Source organism: Otolemur garnettii, unplaced genomic scaffold (assembly GCF_000181295.1).
Source record: "Otolemur garnettii isolate 467f Iridium unplaced genomic scaffold, OtoGar3 scaffold00001, whole genome shotgun sequence".
Lineage (NCBI taxonomy): Eukaryota > Metazoa > Chordata > Mammalia > Primates > Galagidae > Otolemur > Otolemur garnettii.
In genome coordinates this window covers 53,287,321-53,305,022 of record NW_003852396.1, presented here as the reverse complement: position 1 = coordinate 53,305,022, position 17,702 = coordinate 53,287,321, and positions in this window count along the sequence as shown.

Genomic DNA, 17,702 nt, shown 5'->3' with positions numbered 1-17,702 from the left:
TAGTAAAAGAATAGTTGATAAAATCAGAAGAGACAACTAAATGGAATTTAAAGCCAGAGGGAGGCCTGAGAAAAGAAGCAGGGGGTGGTGAGGCAATCCCAGCCCCAACTGAAAACAGCCACGGCTCCAGGGTCTTCAGTGACAAGGAGAGAGGGAGCTATTACTATACCATGCAAGAAAAATCCAGTTGTAGGTGAGGATTTCTATGAACTTCAAGAGAGGGACTCACCTATCACTAACTACGCATTGGAGAGTATGGAGTGGATGAAATAAATACTACCATCTTGCTTTTCTGCCATGTGTTAACATACTGCTGATGCCCTCACTGGTCTAACTGAGCCAGAGGTAGAAAGCTAAGCAGCTAAAGTGACATCTGCTAAGGTTACAGTCCTGGGGCAAATAACCCAAAGAAGAGTGGAGAGTAAATCTAATGGCAAAGGATAGAGACCAAGCACAGTGAGCCTTCAATTCTGTGCATTCTGCTGTCAATGTAGCAACCCCCTGACATACACACAGAGAGAAAAGTGTGTGTTATCAAGTGTGTATTTCTGTGCTAGAAACAAACCAACTGATCTTCATTGTTTACAGCATTCTGAAATTTAATATATAATAATCTCAATTTTAAGAGTGCTGAATCGCCTCATAGAGCTACAACTATCCAACAGAGTTGGTTTGCAGGAGATAGGCGGGTCTTAGTATCACTTGCCAGGGACAATGTTTTGTTTGCTCTTTCTTTAAACACACGCATACACGCGTGGTGTAATTGTGTAACCAGACTGCATCAGTTCACACAAATCACCACAGACAAACTGCAAATTATCAACATTTTCTGAATACAACAGAAACTGAATGTTTCTGGTATTCAACTTAAACTGCTACTTTGTAAAGAAATACACGTTTGGTGGAAGAAACACCACCTCTAAATCTGTTCACCTGGGCATGATGCAGCTGCTGTCCCTTAAACTGGCAGGAAGATACACGTGACAATCTTTAATGAATTGTTTATAACCAGATGGGTTAGCATGAGGTTCTAAACCCCACACTGACGTGTAGTGCTTGTACAAGTGTTAATCTCCTCTTGCATGGGTTTCCCTACACATTTTACCAGATACACACGGAGCAGAATTGGAGGAATCTTGGAAATGCTATTTTTATGGTACTTTCTGGAGAGAAAAACAGAAGCCACTGATAAAACCCTACCCAGATCTATTTCCAGTGCTTCACTATGGAACAAAAGCCTTAGTTCACAGGGGAAAGAACAACACAATCTGCCTAGTGATACAAACCCACTGCAGGGAGGGGAGGGGAAAAAGGAAACTGCTCTCCTGAGGAGAGGGACAGAGATGCTTTCAGACTCCATGCTACAGATGGAAGAGGGATAGGAGCACTGAGAAGTCAGTACTTCCCAGGATCTGGGACACACAGATACCTGACCCATTAATCAGAACGTCAGAGAGCGTGCTCACTGCTTCCTGATCCCGGTAAAGTTATCTTTCCCACCACCAGGGTTACCCTTAATAACAGCGAGACATGAAAAAGAACCTGCAGGCTGTCACCTCTCAAAAACCCAGACACCAACATCCTTACATAAATTGTAGCAAATCAAAACCAGCAATATTCAGCAATATGTAAAAAAGAATAATACTAGTGAATGAATGAGTCACATGATGCTTCTATGAGGAAAGAAAGAAAAGATTTGGCAACATTTAAATACTGATGAAATCATTCACCTTATTAAAAACGTGTATGTCAATAGATGTAGAGAAACCATTTGAAAACATTTCTTATAAAAAGATTTTGTAACCAAACAATAACAGGGAATTTCCTCAATCCGATAAAGGGTTGGGAAACCTGTAACTATCGTCATACCTAATGTGAATGACTGTTTTTCACCCTAAGATTAAAAATATAGCCATCAGATTTTCTCTGATTATTTTATTGCAACTTTGGACTACAGATCCCAGTCAATTCATAAGTAAAAGATAAATAAATAAAAAGTGTATCTATTGAAATGGAAAAAGTATAACTCTTCAGTGATGGCATTACCATTTTTGAAGGTAACAACAAAATATATACTGGAATAAATAATTTTAGCATAATTGCAGAATTCAAGATCAATATACAAAAATCAGTTATATGTTTAATCTATATCCATTCTTCCACTCCATGCTAATAAACAGAGAAAGAAAAGAATGCCCCTCACAACAGCATTGAAAATATGAAGTCCTTAGGGGTAAATATTTAAAAAAAAATTTCAATATCTTTCCAAAAAATGTAAACTATTATTGTGGATAAGTTTAGACTGCACCAATAAGTAGAGACTTATACTGTATTTAAGCAAAAGTAAAATAAATATTAAAATGTAAGGGATAAACAAACTGGTACCTTCACCCAATGGAATATTATTTAGTGATAAAAATAAGTGGATACTAAGCTATGAAAAGAGAAGGAAGAATCATAAATATATATTTTTAAGTGAAAGAAACCAATCTGAAAATGCCATATACTATGAATTCAAGTATATGACATTCTGCAAAAGATAAAACCCTGAAGACAGTGAAAATATTCTGGGTAGTGGGGAAGAGACAAATGTATGAATAAAGGAAAGATGGAATTTTTAAGACAATGAAACTATTTCATAAATTACTCTAACAATGGATACATGTTAGAAGGTTTGGAAAGCCTGTAGAATGTACAACACAAAGAGAGAACCATAATGTAAACTGTAATAATGTTTCAACGGTGGCTCGTCAATTGCAGCACATACACCACCCTAATACAAGATGCCAAACAGGGAAAACTGGGAGGAGAGGAGGACACCGAGAGTAAGGGCAGGGATGCTAAGAAAATATTTTGGAACTCTCCATGCTTTCCACTAATTTTTTCTATAAACCTAACACTAATCAACACAACAAAATCAAGTAATTTTTTCTAATATTAATGTTCTTTTACCAAATCGAAAGAATCATCAATTTTAAATCAAATTCCTAGCAGGTTTTCATCGCTATTAACAAGATGATTTCAAAATTGACATTTCATTTAAAGTGACCCAGACTAGTCAGAGCGTTTTGAAAAAGAGGATCCTATTTTGGGTACCAAGCAGACGTAAATAGAAGATTTATTATAAAGGAAACGTGGTTTTTAAACAGAATAGGCATAAAGATGAATGAAAAAGAATAGACTCTAGAAGTAAATACATATATATGTAACCAGTAAATTGTTACCATAGATGGCTAGGCAGATCAATGGAAAATGATCTCATGATCTCATGCAAATATTTTTAATAATAATGTGGGAAAATGGATATATTCTTATTCAATAGAGTATAAGACTAAATGTCAGAGTTAAAATTAAAATGTTCTAAAAAATAAACAGTTAAAATTTTAGTAACTGTAGGTTAGTCACAGTTCTTCCTTTTTTCATTGTTGGGGATTCTTTGAGGGTACACAGAACCAGGTTATATTGATTGCTTTTGTTCCATAAGGACTCTCTTAGAATTATGTCCCTAGTCACATTTCCTAAGACATAAATAGCAAAATTGAAACACAGTGGTAATTAGGATTCAATGAATAGGAGAGCATTATACTATGAGAAAATGCATGATACATATACTATCTACATGTGATTATTACACATGTATATATAAGGCAGGATGTCGATAAAATTCATGTGCAAATTAAATTAGTTTTATATTATAAATTGCACATGAACTTTATTGACACCTTGTATATATAATGCATTTATAACACATATCTACATATAATTATAGTATGGCTGTGTGATATGTCATACCACATATATCTGTAGTAAAATACACACAAGTAAATGTGCATGCACACACATGTGCCTTTATAGCACAGTAATGAAAACACAGGCAACAAAGTAAAAGAATGGACAAAGATTTGGTCAAGTCCCTAACCAAAACAATTAAGATGGCAAATAAGCATCTGAAAAATTCTCAAGATCATCAGCTTTCAGAAAAATGCAAATTAAGACCCTGAAAACACACAACAAAGTACCTACTGGTTTAAGTAACCCAAAAGTGGTTGACAACACTAAGTGTGGGAGGAGGTCAAGGACATTGCTGGTTAGAATGTAGCATTGTACAACTTTGGAAAATAATTTGGCAAATTATTTAAAAATTAAACTTTAAATATGTTTACCATAGGACCCACTAATCACCCTCCTAAGTATCCACACAAAATAAATCAAACCGTGGGAACCCGCAAAGGCTTGTGGTCGAGTTTCTATGGCAGCTTTATTGATAATAGCTGCAATCTAAAAACAACCAAAATGTTTATTAAAAAGTTAATGAACACACAATTATGGTTATGTCCTTGAAAATGGTGCTAATTAGCAATAAAAGGATTGAAATACGGACTTGTATAAATTTTTGAGAAAGTAATCAGGTGGCTCAGCACCTGTGGCTCAAGTGGCTAAGGCACCAGCCACATACACCTAAGGTGGTGAGTTCGAATCTAGCGTGGGTCCACCAAACAACAATGATGGCTGCAACCAAAAAATAGCCGGGCATTGTGGCAGGTGCCTGTGGTCCCAGCTACTTGGGAGGCTGAGGCAGGAGAATTGCTTGATCCCAGGAGTTGGAGGTTGCTGTGAGCTGTGATGCCACAGTACTCTACCCAGGGTGACAGCTTGAGGCTCTGTCTCAAAAAAAAAAAAAAAGAAAAAGAAAGTAACCAGGTACAAAAAATTGCACGACGTGTGATTTTGTGATTTCATCATATAAAATGTAAAAGAGGACAAATTTAAAATGGCAGGAAGGAGATTAGGGATTGCAGGGATGTGGCAAGGGATCATGTGAGGTGGTGGAGTTGTATATAGTTGATAATTACACAACTGTATGTATTTGTCAAAAGCTGTTGTACCCTCAGAGATGGTGAATTTTATTACATTCAAATTATACCTCAATATGTCTGAAAATACTCAAACATAATTTACATGAGCCCAAGAGCCCTTGAATTTTTTTGATTCTCATCCTCCAAATTTTTTTTCCAAATTTTCTTTGGATCATGTGAGATCCAAAGAATCTTTAGATTTCTTTGGATCATTCGTCTAAGGAATTCTATCTTTTATTTAAGCCAAAAATATAAAAATAAATAAATAAATTGAGCACATATAGGTAACGTGATATGCATTTACAAATCATTTAATTCATTTAGTTTTCTACTTTTCAGACAACAGTAGAAATGTCTGCTAAGGAGAGACTTGATTTCAAGATCCAATTAAAAGGATAAAGATGCTTCAATTCAAGTGGCAGGATTAAAAAGATAAGATACAATGGGCATCAATTACATACGTTATAAATGTTCTTTCCTCAGACAAGTGTGATGAGAGAATGAAATTTTTAGAAAAGTAGAGGTCTCTGAACATGAGCTGAATGAAAACACCATGTGAAACCTGCAGAGAAGAATACAGCCCATTATGCATAATTATTTTTTATTTGTAATCAATTTGAATCAGAAACATAAGCAGACTGAGAAGCAGTCTAACAACCACACAACATCCATGTGCAATAAAGTTTTGCTTTTCCTATTCAACAATTTTAGTTTTGTGTAGATAGGTTTCAATTTTTTCTTGGTAGACGTCACTGCCTTCTATAAACATTGTTAAGTGTTACTGGTATTTGAAATTTTTAACTCACAGTGTTTTCTGAAGTAATCTCTCTATCTCTTCCAATATCAAATAGACTTTATATAAATAATTTCGATTCCAGAAAAATTAGAAAAACTTTAGTAAAAACACCATTAAAAATTATTGCAAAAATTAACTCAAGTAGTGAAAATAATTGAAGAATGTTTACAGAGAAATACAAGCAAAAATGCCCAATTTTGGTTTTACAACTTTATTGGCATTGCCTTGGACAGGTCAGCTCACTGTTAGAAGCCTCAATTTCTCATAAATGAAGTGGAGACAGAAAAGCCCACCTTGGGAAATAGATGGAAGTGGAGGAAAGCTCTCTTTACACTCCTAAATGCCAAATATATGCTAACATTAAGTCTTCTTATTCTCCAGTACAGTAATAGTAATATTAATAAGCCTGTGAGTATTTTGGGAATTTCACAGAGCTGCTGATTCTTCGTAAAATACTCAAATGTTATCCTTTCTCCCTGGATAATAGAAGAAAGTTACTTTAAAACCATGAAAAGTAGTTGGATGAGATGTGCTCCACGTGGGCTAGTTGTGTTTTCTTATAGAAGCCACTACTTTTTATTCTTGGCATAGTTGAATAGTTGTTTAAGTCATTAGCAGCACAATGGAAGATTATGTATCACCCAAAGCTTGGGCTATGTGGTTCCTGACTATAAATAGGTACTGCCTTTAGCCTAAAAGAGAAATAACGGTTCAAACATATGATCAAATTCTCATCCCTTCATAACTCCTATTACCCTGTTCCCAGTATTTGAGGACAATTTGATGGTATTTTTATTTCTCCTCATCTCTTCTAGCTCTAACTTTCTCCTTGTACTATAGTTCTTATTCTGTGCTATGCTCTTCCCCATCTTGGTGATTTTGAAAGGATGGCAACCAATATTGTGGAGGGGGCTGGACAAAAACATGAAGTCCTTTCACTACTGGTTTCCTCTGATCTCACCATTAGGTCTTAGAAGCTAAAATTATGTGCTTAGTACTGTCTAGTTTTCCACAATGGTGGCGTATTGTTCACCTCACTTACTTTTATAAATATCATCTGAATGCTAGTTTTATGATACATATTAAACTCTCCATCTCAGATGGCGTAAATAGGATCAGAATGATTAAGAAATATATCCACGTTATGAAATAAGCAAAGACATTTTGCAGAATAAAATTTCAGCACCTGACTTCCTTAATCTACACCAGAAATGTCACCATTTCCCTGTTTAATAGTTCATGAATTTGACTTCCTCCTCACTAATTGCTATCATCTATTATTTGATAAAATGTTGCATCCTTCTTTGTTAGTTCTACTATAATCCTCTCATATTCTCAAATTTCCTTTTGCAAATCTACAAGAAATAGTGTGTTCTCCATTTATTTTCAATCAGTCTCCAGACTATTTTTTTTTGATAAAATAAATACCAATCAAAAATGTCAAATGTCAGCACATTGAAAAGTTTGACTTGGATAATGTTAATCACTTGTATTTTTTTTCTAATTACCATGTACAGACAAAATCCTCAACGTTTTCAAGTTAGAGCAAACCCTTCTTATGCTTTACTTTTTCTGTAGCTAAAGAAACTTGCAATTCTAAAAGATACTATTGCTTAATAATGGTGTAAGAATATTACCAATCTAATTTTAACTGAGTGGGAACAATATAGGATAACTCCTATTAGCCCATTGTTGACCTATCTGTAAGAGATGGCTATTTATTCACAGTAGAAGTGAATACTATACCAAGTGGGAACAATTATTAGCATTTCATATCAAGTACACCACACATTCAGTTTTCAGGTTGTCAGCAAAATTCTGTGCAAATTATCAGCGAGCTAAAATTAGCAGACATGATAAAAATAGCCACATTAAATTCTACATAACATCGAAATCACACTCATGGGATATTTCTTCATTTCAGCATAATATGTTTCAACCCATTTTATTATTGGCCAAAGACAACCACTACTTGTATTTACATGTTTGGCTATTTATAAGATAATTAGGTTCATTTTGGGGTATGAAAAGCAATAAATGTCTCCCAAGGCTCAAACTATCTTCAAATTATTCTTTGCCCTTTGGAACTCAATTGCTTTTGAACTTGGAGGCTTTGGTGTAGAATGCCTTATTCCTGCTTGAATTTATTTTCCTTTTGGTTGAAACCTCAGCTTAAGTGCTTGTAAGTTCTACAATTTTAGTTATTTCACAGAGAGATAATGTGAAATTGACAACAAATGGGGCAAAGCTGATAAGAAAGTTTGGACAGTGCACTTTGCCAAAACCACATCAAACTTGATAGACCTCAAGATTTGTAATTCTACTGCCTTTACTTCATTCAGTATTATTAATTTTTTTCCCATATCTCATCCTTCCAATTAAGTTAGAATGTAAAGTTTGATAATACACGTTATTAAGGCATGTGATTAATGGATATTGAATGATCATTGTCTATATGCCAGAAAGAGACAAACTTGTACTCCATGTAGAATTCCAGGTAATTATTTATCTGAGAATCATTTGAGACTCTTTATTTCTATGAGTTTGACCTTTTAATTTATATTCCAAATATAAATGAAATCATGCCCTATGTGTCTTTTTCTGGCTTATTTCACTTAGCATAATGTTCTCCAGTTCATGCATACTGTCACAAGTGGCATATTTTTCTCCTTTGTTGAGAATATGTAAAACCTTAAACTCTTGGGCTTAAGCCATTCTCTTGCTTTAGCCTCCCAAGTACAGGCATCCATCACAATGCCCAGTTATTTTTTGCTTGTAATTGTCGTTGTTTAGCAGGTCCAAGTCGGGTTCAAACCTGCCAGCTGCAGTGTGTGTGGCTGGTGACCTAACCACTGAACTAGGGGCACCGATCCAGTGGGAGAATTTTTTGATATTTTAGACCAGACACAAATATTATGACGTTAAAAAAAATACAAATGATGTATTACATTTCATTAAAATTTGGTTTTATAAAATACCATTATTTAAACCTTGCAAAGTAAACTATGGCTGGGGGATAATGTTTATAGTATATATATATTTGCTGAATGACTCCAAAGATGTGGGTGGATATGTGGATACTTAAGGGAAGAGTCGTATCTTTATGTGCTTGCATTGCTAGAAATAATGATTTAAGAAGCTTAAAACCAATTTTCAAATGTTTGTTATAAGTAGGTTAGGAAATGAATTAAGAAAATGATTACAGATGATAGGCAAAGGAAATAGAGATAGAAGAGAATGGATTAGAGAAACCCAAGATCTGTTGCAAAGTGCGATAGCCTGGAGCCTGGAGTTTTCAAGCTGACTGTCTTACTGAAGCTTCACACACACACACACACACACAAACACACACACACACACACCGCCCTCTCCTGCAGCGTGACTCAGCTCAGAGGTCACTCAGAGCTGAGAGATGAGGCTCACTGTGGGTAGGGCTGCCCCCCTCAGGGAGAGTTAGTGCATTTGGGGAGTTATTAAGGGAACGCTGGATTTTCTGGAGACAGGGTGGTTATCTAAATCTTGTTAAGAGAGAAAATGTCTCTTAGGAAGATAAGGAAGGGAATATCTCATTTCTTCTGTCATTTCAGTATTGGCAATAGTGCCAAGCTTGGCTCTTGAGATTTGTGTGTGTGGTTTGATTGGGATCTGCTTTGATGTCCTATTCCTGGACTGTGTTGCCTGTCCCATGCTCTGTGTTAAGATAATAAATAACTTATAGTAATAAATAGTAAGTGGAAAGTCAATCTATATAATGTAGTTGAAGAAATAGTTAGTTTAGAAAATGCAAGCCCAGCAAGAACCATGACGTAAAGGTTAGCCTTCCTCCATTAGATTGATGATTAAAACTGTGATGTTTATAATAAAAGTGGAGCTAGCCCAGCGCTATGGGCTTTCACCAGTGCTCACGCTTAGCGGTAGATAGTCTCCTGGCCCAGCTTCTCACAACCTTCCTTTTTTGTCTTGACTTTTCATTTTTTCCCTCATCCTCTCATCATTGCCAGTCACTATTAAAGAACTCACAGTGTAGTTTGAGGCTCGTCTCCAACAAAAAGAGATGTATGGACATTTTTTGAGTGATGGAAATAGTCTACATGAACATTGGTATAAAGGGTACACAGATCAAAAGTATTGATCAAAAGTCACAAAATGGTATACTTAGAATGGATGGCAGTTCATTATTTGTAAATTATAACACAATGATGTTTGAAATGATAATAAAAATAATATCACTACTCACCTTATTCTCTTTTAAAAAGCTGAGGGCTGCAAAAAATGTTTATTAGGATGGATACTGAAACTGTTGATTTAACTACATTTCTGAACCAATTTTCAGTCATCTTGGCTTGTTGGCCCAACTAGTCTAGATATCCTGTGAATCAAATGCTAATCCTCTCCTATTCCATATCCTGCAGTGACTCCTCATTCAGAATAGCACTCAGGTTTCCCAGAGTTAAAACCACAGCTTTTGTCTATAACTTTCTCCCAGGTATCTCTACAATGCAAAGCTACATGTCCCATTATGTGGCTTAAGTATATTATGGCAATCAACTCTACATTTTGAGATCTGATTCTGCCTTCTACCATAGCTTTCACACCTATGTTTTAATACCTACTCCTCATTGTATAAAGATGGCAACTTGTACAGTTTGCTATTCCCTCGATATTCATATATCTCAATCACTAATTTGCCTAGCTCATTAAAAATAACTAATACAATGTAAAATTGCTTATTGCTCTTTTGTTTGACTCCCTCCTCAACTGTAAACTAAATACTGCAAACCCTGACCTTTATGTTTGTCTCTTGAGTACTTAAATTTTGACAAGTAGCACATATAGACTGCTTAGCAAAGTGTTCCTGAAGAAATTTATTAACCTAGGTTAGCAACCCTGGGCACTGGATACTTAACACAATGTAAACTTGACCTGTCTCGATATATACATCTAATAATACCTTGAGAAGTTTTTAATTTTGTTTTTAATTTTTGGGATGTATTGAGGGTACAAAGAATTAGGTTACACGATTGCATTTGTTAGATAAAGTCCTTATAGCTGTGTCACACCCCAAAAGGTGTGTCATATACCATGAATACCCATCCTCCTCCCTCTCCCCTCTACTTGCACCCTCATTCCCCTACCCACTCCCTGTTTTAGATCATCTACTGCCTTCATATAAGAATTGAGTACATTGGGTTCTTGTTTCTCCATTCTTGCGAAGCTTTACTAAGAAGAATGTGTTCCAACTCAATCTAAATTAATACAAAAAAATGTAAAGTCTACATCACAAAGTCTCAAAGCTGCAGATGCTGGTGTGGATGTGGAGATGAGGGAACACTTTTACACTGCTGGTGGGACTGTAAACTAGTACAACATTTTTTGCAGAAAGTATGGACAATCCTCAAAGAATTCAAATTAGACCTCTATTTGATCCTGCAATCCCTTTACTGGGCATCAACCCTGAAGAAAAAAAGTCCTTTTATCATAAGGATATTTGTACCAAACTATTTATTGCAGTTCAATTTACAATCGCCCAAATGTGGAAACAACCTAAATGCCACCAACCCAGGAATGCATTAGTAAGTTGTGGTATATGTATACCATGGAATACTATGCAGCCTTACTTTTTGATATTTATATTAATAAGAAATTTACTTGCAAAAATCACTGATTACATATACTAGGATTATTATTCATATTTTGATATAAAATTTCATCAAAAGTATTAACAAAGATAAAGTTGACTACTGCAAAGACTATACTGAAGGAATCTTGAAGATTTTTCATGTTCTCATGCCAAATCCTAGTAAAACTCTGTGCTAGTCTCAGGAAATGATTTCTGTTGTAGGATATCTAAAATTATCCTTTCTTTTTTTATACCAAGCTCTCAGATTTTTTTCTATGTACAAACCCTATAAATTTTTACATAATGTTGATTCTGTGATGAGATGCTGTGTTTTCATTTGAGGATATTGTGAAACAAATAACAACCAAGTAAAGTTTCCAAGGTACGAATCCTTTTTCCAACCCTGTCTTGTTAATCAAGAATGGGTTCAAGGGTCTCTTACCTAAACAAACTTTGATGCTAGATTTATCTGTACCCTGAATTCTCACAACTGTAAACAATACACACATGAAGACCTTGGCTGAGGCATGTGAAAGGTTGCTTCCTTTTCCTGCTTCAGAAAAGCAGAACACCTTTTCAGAAGCAGAGGTAGGCTCCTTATTCCCAACTTGAAAATTAATCACAGACTTTTTATGCCAGAAAACATTTATACATTATCCTGCTATGGGAGGATACCCGAGAAGGCTGAGGTCTGGGAGAACAGGTCTTCTCAAGGAGACCATAAGGATACACTTGCAAGGTCCTCTCCATGGTGACTCAGCTCTTGGGAATTTGTAAACTTAATTTCCTGGAACTTGGAAATTTCCAAGTTCTGTGAAATCCTGTAGTTCTGTACGGGCTGGAATAGCATCTCCTGCTTGATTCAAACTGGCCAATGAGAGGGGTACCTGTGGGGTGGAAATTTTTGACTATCAATAAAAAGGGACAGACCAAGCCATTCAGGGAGTGTGGTCATTTGGAATTCTTCTATGCCATAAATTCCTGGCCGAACTAAATAAAGCCCTTCCTCTTATAAACGTGGTGTTTGTGTGTTCTTCCTCTCTGTTGGGCCTAGTCTTCCTGCAACACTGCATCTTTCCAACTGTGCCTTTTCATTAATCAAAATCTTTATTCTTGCCTGAAACTGACTTTCCTCGGACTTGCTTGGGAAACGTGTCAGTCATAAGCTGGAAGGAGAGTTTTCTGTATTCTCCTCAGGCAATTATTACTTTTCTTATTTAAAACTCTCTGGAAGTTTGAGATAGTAAGCTTTGCCTTAGAGGCACAGGCAATGTGTTTTGCTAGATTTCCCCATACTTCCAATTTTCTGATGTTTCTCCTTTGAGTAATGGTAACACATTTAATAGACAGATATAAATTTAGTGTTTACTTTGATCTGTATGAATGCACAGTTCATATTAAAAAAAAATCTCATGTTACACCATGTGTTTTAATTTGGGATTCAAAAATTCTGGTCATCATCCCTAAAGGATTAATTTTCTAATGTCCTATGCAACAAAATAAGGTTATATTTCTTGGACACTTGTTTTCGAATTAAAATACAGGACTGCAATTTGTTCTAACATTCCAGGGCTGGTTTTATAGCTAAGATATAAAAAATTATCCTCTGGGCATAACAGACATTGTAGGTGGTCTAATTACAATTAAAATGCAAAGCTGTTTATTCTTCCTGTTTCAAAATGTTAAGCAAAATGTGTCCTTGAGTCACTGCTTAGAGAGCACAAAGGGGTTTAAGGGCACTGACATATGGTCTTAATTAGATGAGTCACATCAAATTTCCTGAAGTTCAAGGAACAACATCTTTGTCTCCTTGGAGACATGTTCTCTATATATGGAGTCTTGGATGTACAGAGCATGTTTCCAAGGATGCAAACACATAATTGCTTCTTTAAATGACTACTATGAGAAGCCCTACCTGGGCTTGAGGTTATGTCCATGGATGAGATGTATGAGCACCATCTCTGCTGTACATGGCTGAGTCCTAATATCATCTTCTTATAAAGATACTAGTCAATTGAATAAGACCTAGCCCAATAAACTCATTTTGACATGATTAGCTTTTTTTTTTTTTATATGGAATGCTTTACCAATTTGCTGGGGCCATGCAACACAATTAACTCTGTAAAGGTCCTGTCTTCAAATACGGTGATATTCTGAGATACTGGAGTTAAGACTTCAATATATGAATTTTCTCAGGGTGCAACTCAGCCCATAAAATTCTGGGGCCAATTCTCTTGCCTACTTTTGTAGCTAATATTTGAGCTAAGGAAATTTTCTTTGAACCTCTGAGGCACCTCTTTCATAACAATGGGGTGTGTAATTCACAGTTTCATGAGACTTGCAATCTATTTAAATTGTATTTGAATGAAGCTTCAGTCTCCTAACATTTATCTTCTTGTCAGAACATACCATTCCCAGGCAAGGTGAACTTTGTCTCCAATGCTGCAACTCTCTTCTTAACTGGGAGACCTGGGGTAGTCATGTAAGAGCCATAACAGAACATTGTAGTGATGAAATGCTCTTTGATTCTAAAAGACATTTTTCTGACACCAAAGTGCCATCAGCACTCACAGAACATCCTAGAAAAAGATCACTGTATTACACACTTTTTTATGTTTAATTTTCCCTATTGACATTACATAGGATACATACATCTCTAATACTCTAGCACACTGTATAGAAATACTTAAAAATCAACTCTTTAAAAATGTGAGTGCCTGGTTATTTTCCAAAATAATAATTTAAAAACAAAACCTTGATGATCCAGCATTTAGAAGCAGCAAGTGTTAACCAACACACACCTTCATTTGGATGTATATAATAGGTTTATATATTTTGGTTTATATAAAAACATAGTAGCAAATAAAACAAAGACCTAGATGCTCAGAAAATCTGTACTGTTTCCTCAAAAGACAATTAGTTTATACATCATGTTAAGACTGAGAAAATGTTTTCACAGCTTTTGTTAACCCGGGTAACTGTATGCCAGCAAAATGTGTTTGGAGAAAACCATCATTGTCATTTATGTGGTGATAATTTAAGCCAAAGACAGTAGTATATTTCATTATTTACAAGCCTTTACTTTGAAATTTAATTACATATCTTCTTTTGCAATTATCTAAGAGTTTCATTGTTTATTTATCATCTTGGAAAGATTATGAAGTCTGCACGCCTATGTCTATGAAAAAATGCTGGTAATAGTCCTTCTTAGATCTATATAGTCAATACTGAAATTTTACTCCATACTCAGGAAATATTTGGAATATTGAACTTGAAAATTAGCTATAAATGCTGTCAGTCTGTGACTACAGAGGGCAGTATTTTTCAACCTGAATCAGAATCTCCAAGAATTTCTGGACATAAAGAGGGTGGAGTCATACAGCAGAGGTTTTTAACCAGCCCATCAGGAAAATACTTCACACTAAAGTTCAAGTATTTTATTAGAGGGTTTTATAATGTCAGTTGAACAACACAAGCTAGGCCCCTGAAAGTTATTTCAAATCCCCCTATCTCCCATCATAAACTCAATCAGTTACTAAGCCTGATTGGTTCCATTCTCCTCAAAATTATTTAATTAGTCCTTCCTTTTTTTCCTAACCTGATTGCCATTATCATAATTTGGTCTCTCCTGATTTCTATTACAATTATATATTTCTCTCACTTTAATGTCTCATTAATCACTTTTCACATAGGATTTAGACTGATTCCCTACAGGGCAAATCAAACTCAGCAAAGAGCAATTGAAATGGAAGGGTGACTGTTCTTCCTGTTTCAGGAGACAGGACAGGAACGCCTCCATTGGGATCACCAACTCAGGTGGTACTTTTGTCTTTTCTTCTTCTGAGTCCTCAGTTAAACAAAAGAGACAGTGAAGTCCTTGGGTTTGACTGAGTATGCATTACCAAGTGCAGTTCCTAGAAAATTCTGCAGTCCTCTCCTGCAAGAGCTCTTCATGCTTAACCCAAACCTTGTCTCAATGTGTACAAGTCTCCCAAAGTCTGGCCCTTGTTATTATACGTCACCATTGCTCTTAACGATAGACTAAGTAAACATTATTTATAATTATACTTGAAATGTTCTGTTACATGTCAGTCATGCTTTTGCATTAACACAATTTATTTTACATAATTTATTTTATTTCAGTGATCGTCCTCAGAACCCAGATTTATTTTCCCAATTTTTGACAATCTACTTAGAGTTAATATAGTACTATATCATGTCAAAGACAAAATTTTTGATGAGAAATTTGCCTTGCTTCTGTTCTTTGTAGCATATTTGTTACATGCACATGTGCTGTGAAATCCATAATTCCACATTGGCTTTCTTTGATTAATAAAATGTATTTTAAAAATTAATAGAAATATATTATCATATATGTTATCATGAAATATATTATCATATTTCTATTATCATAGAAATATATGTTATATTTATGTATTTATTTACAATCTTGACACTTTTTGTTTATTGTCAAATATTTCTCTCATGTTTTTTCTCTAAGTAGCTTCCTTCATTATTTTGTATAGTGAGGATTTTGTTGACACTGAATTTTTTTGTTTTATTTACGATATTATTATTCGGTATTACTTTCTCTAAGCTACAACTACGACCATTGCAATTTATTTTTCTAATAGGTTTATATCACAAGCAGGACTATATTTCACCGAAGCAGATGCAAAGCTATACCAGTAACAGGTACCAACTTTGTCAAAAGAATATTCAAGCTGCCTCCCTCCATCCTGCCACACATGCACACATGTGCGTCTACTTCAGAAAAAGGATTTAAAGAACATGTACCAAAATCTCAGCGGTAGTTCTCTAGAGGGTGGGAATATGGGTGGCTTCTGTCCCTTCACTTTTTATAGGGATTCTGACTTGCGGGATTGACAAAAATCCTTGCAGCTTATATTACAATGCTTGCAAAAACAACTCTGGCTCTTAAGTCTAGAACTGTGAGCCCATTGAAAATACTCTATTTCAGGATCATGGGAAGATGGTTGACTAGAAGCAGCTTTCACCAGAGGCTCAGGTCCAAAGGGAGAGATATTGGACTCAAGTGGATGGAAGCTGAATGAGGAGCTACATCCACTGACAGGCCTGAGAGAACTGGTTTTCTGTATGTAGAAGACTGAAACTATACCCACACCTCTCACCTTTGAGAAAAATTGATTCTTGTTGGATAAAAGATTTAAATTTCAGTCATGAAACAATACAAATTGTAGAAGAGAGTGTGGGGAAAATACTTGAGTATATTGGCTTGGGAAAAAGCTTTATAAGGAAAAGTCTCTTGGCAATTGTAGCAACACCAAAAATAAATAACTGGAATTTGATCAAGATAAAAAGCTTTTGCTCAGCTAAGGGTACCACAAACAAAGCAAACAAGAAGCCTTCAGAATGGGAGAAGATTTTTGCATGTTATGAATCTGACAAAGGCCTGATAACTAGAATCTACAGAGACTAAAATTAAACAATAAGAAAAAAATTCCTCTGCAAGTAGGCAAGAGATTTGAGCAGGAACTTCTCTGAGGATGACAAATGGCCAAGAAACACATGAAAAAGTGCTTGTCTTTAATCACCAGAGAAATGCAAATCAAAACCACTCTAAGATGTCACCTAATCTCTGCAAGATTAGCCCACATCACAAAGTCCCAAACACCAGATTCTGGCATAGATGTGGAGAGATGGAAACACTTATACACTGCTAATGGGACTGGAAACTAATGTAGTCTTTTTGGAGAATCCTCAAAGTTCTAAAAGTAGATCTTCCATTTGATCCTACAATCTCATTGCTAGGTATCTACCCAGAAGAACAAAAGTTATTTTAGCATAATTGCACCAGAATGTTTATTGTGTCTCTGTTCATAATTGCCAAGTCATGGAAGCAACCTAAGTGCCCATCAACCCATGAATGGATCAACAAACTGTGATATATGTATACCATGGAATACTATTGAACCATGAAAAAAGATGGAGATTTTACATCTTTTACATTTACCTGGATGGAGCTGAAATATATTCTTCTTAGTAAAGTATCACAAGAATGAAAACAAAATCCAATGTCCTCCATACTAATATGAAGTCAACATACAAATAATTACATGCTTGTAAGAACAATAAAACACAAATATAGTCTAGCATGGAGGTAGAGGGAGGTGGGGGGGGAAGGGGGAGGACATTTGGCAGAAGGAGGGATGGCATGAGGCAGGAGCTCATCTAATTTGCACATTGTGAGGGTGTATAACACACCCCCTGGGGAAGGGGCTCTTCTATCAGTGGAATTTTACCCTGGAAGTGAGAACAATGTAACCTAAAAATTTGTACCCTCATATGAATATGAAATAAAAAATAAGTTAAAAAAAGATAAAGTATTCTATATCTCTTTTATTTGAGCATTTTATTTATTTATTTATTTATTTATTTATGGTATGGG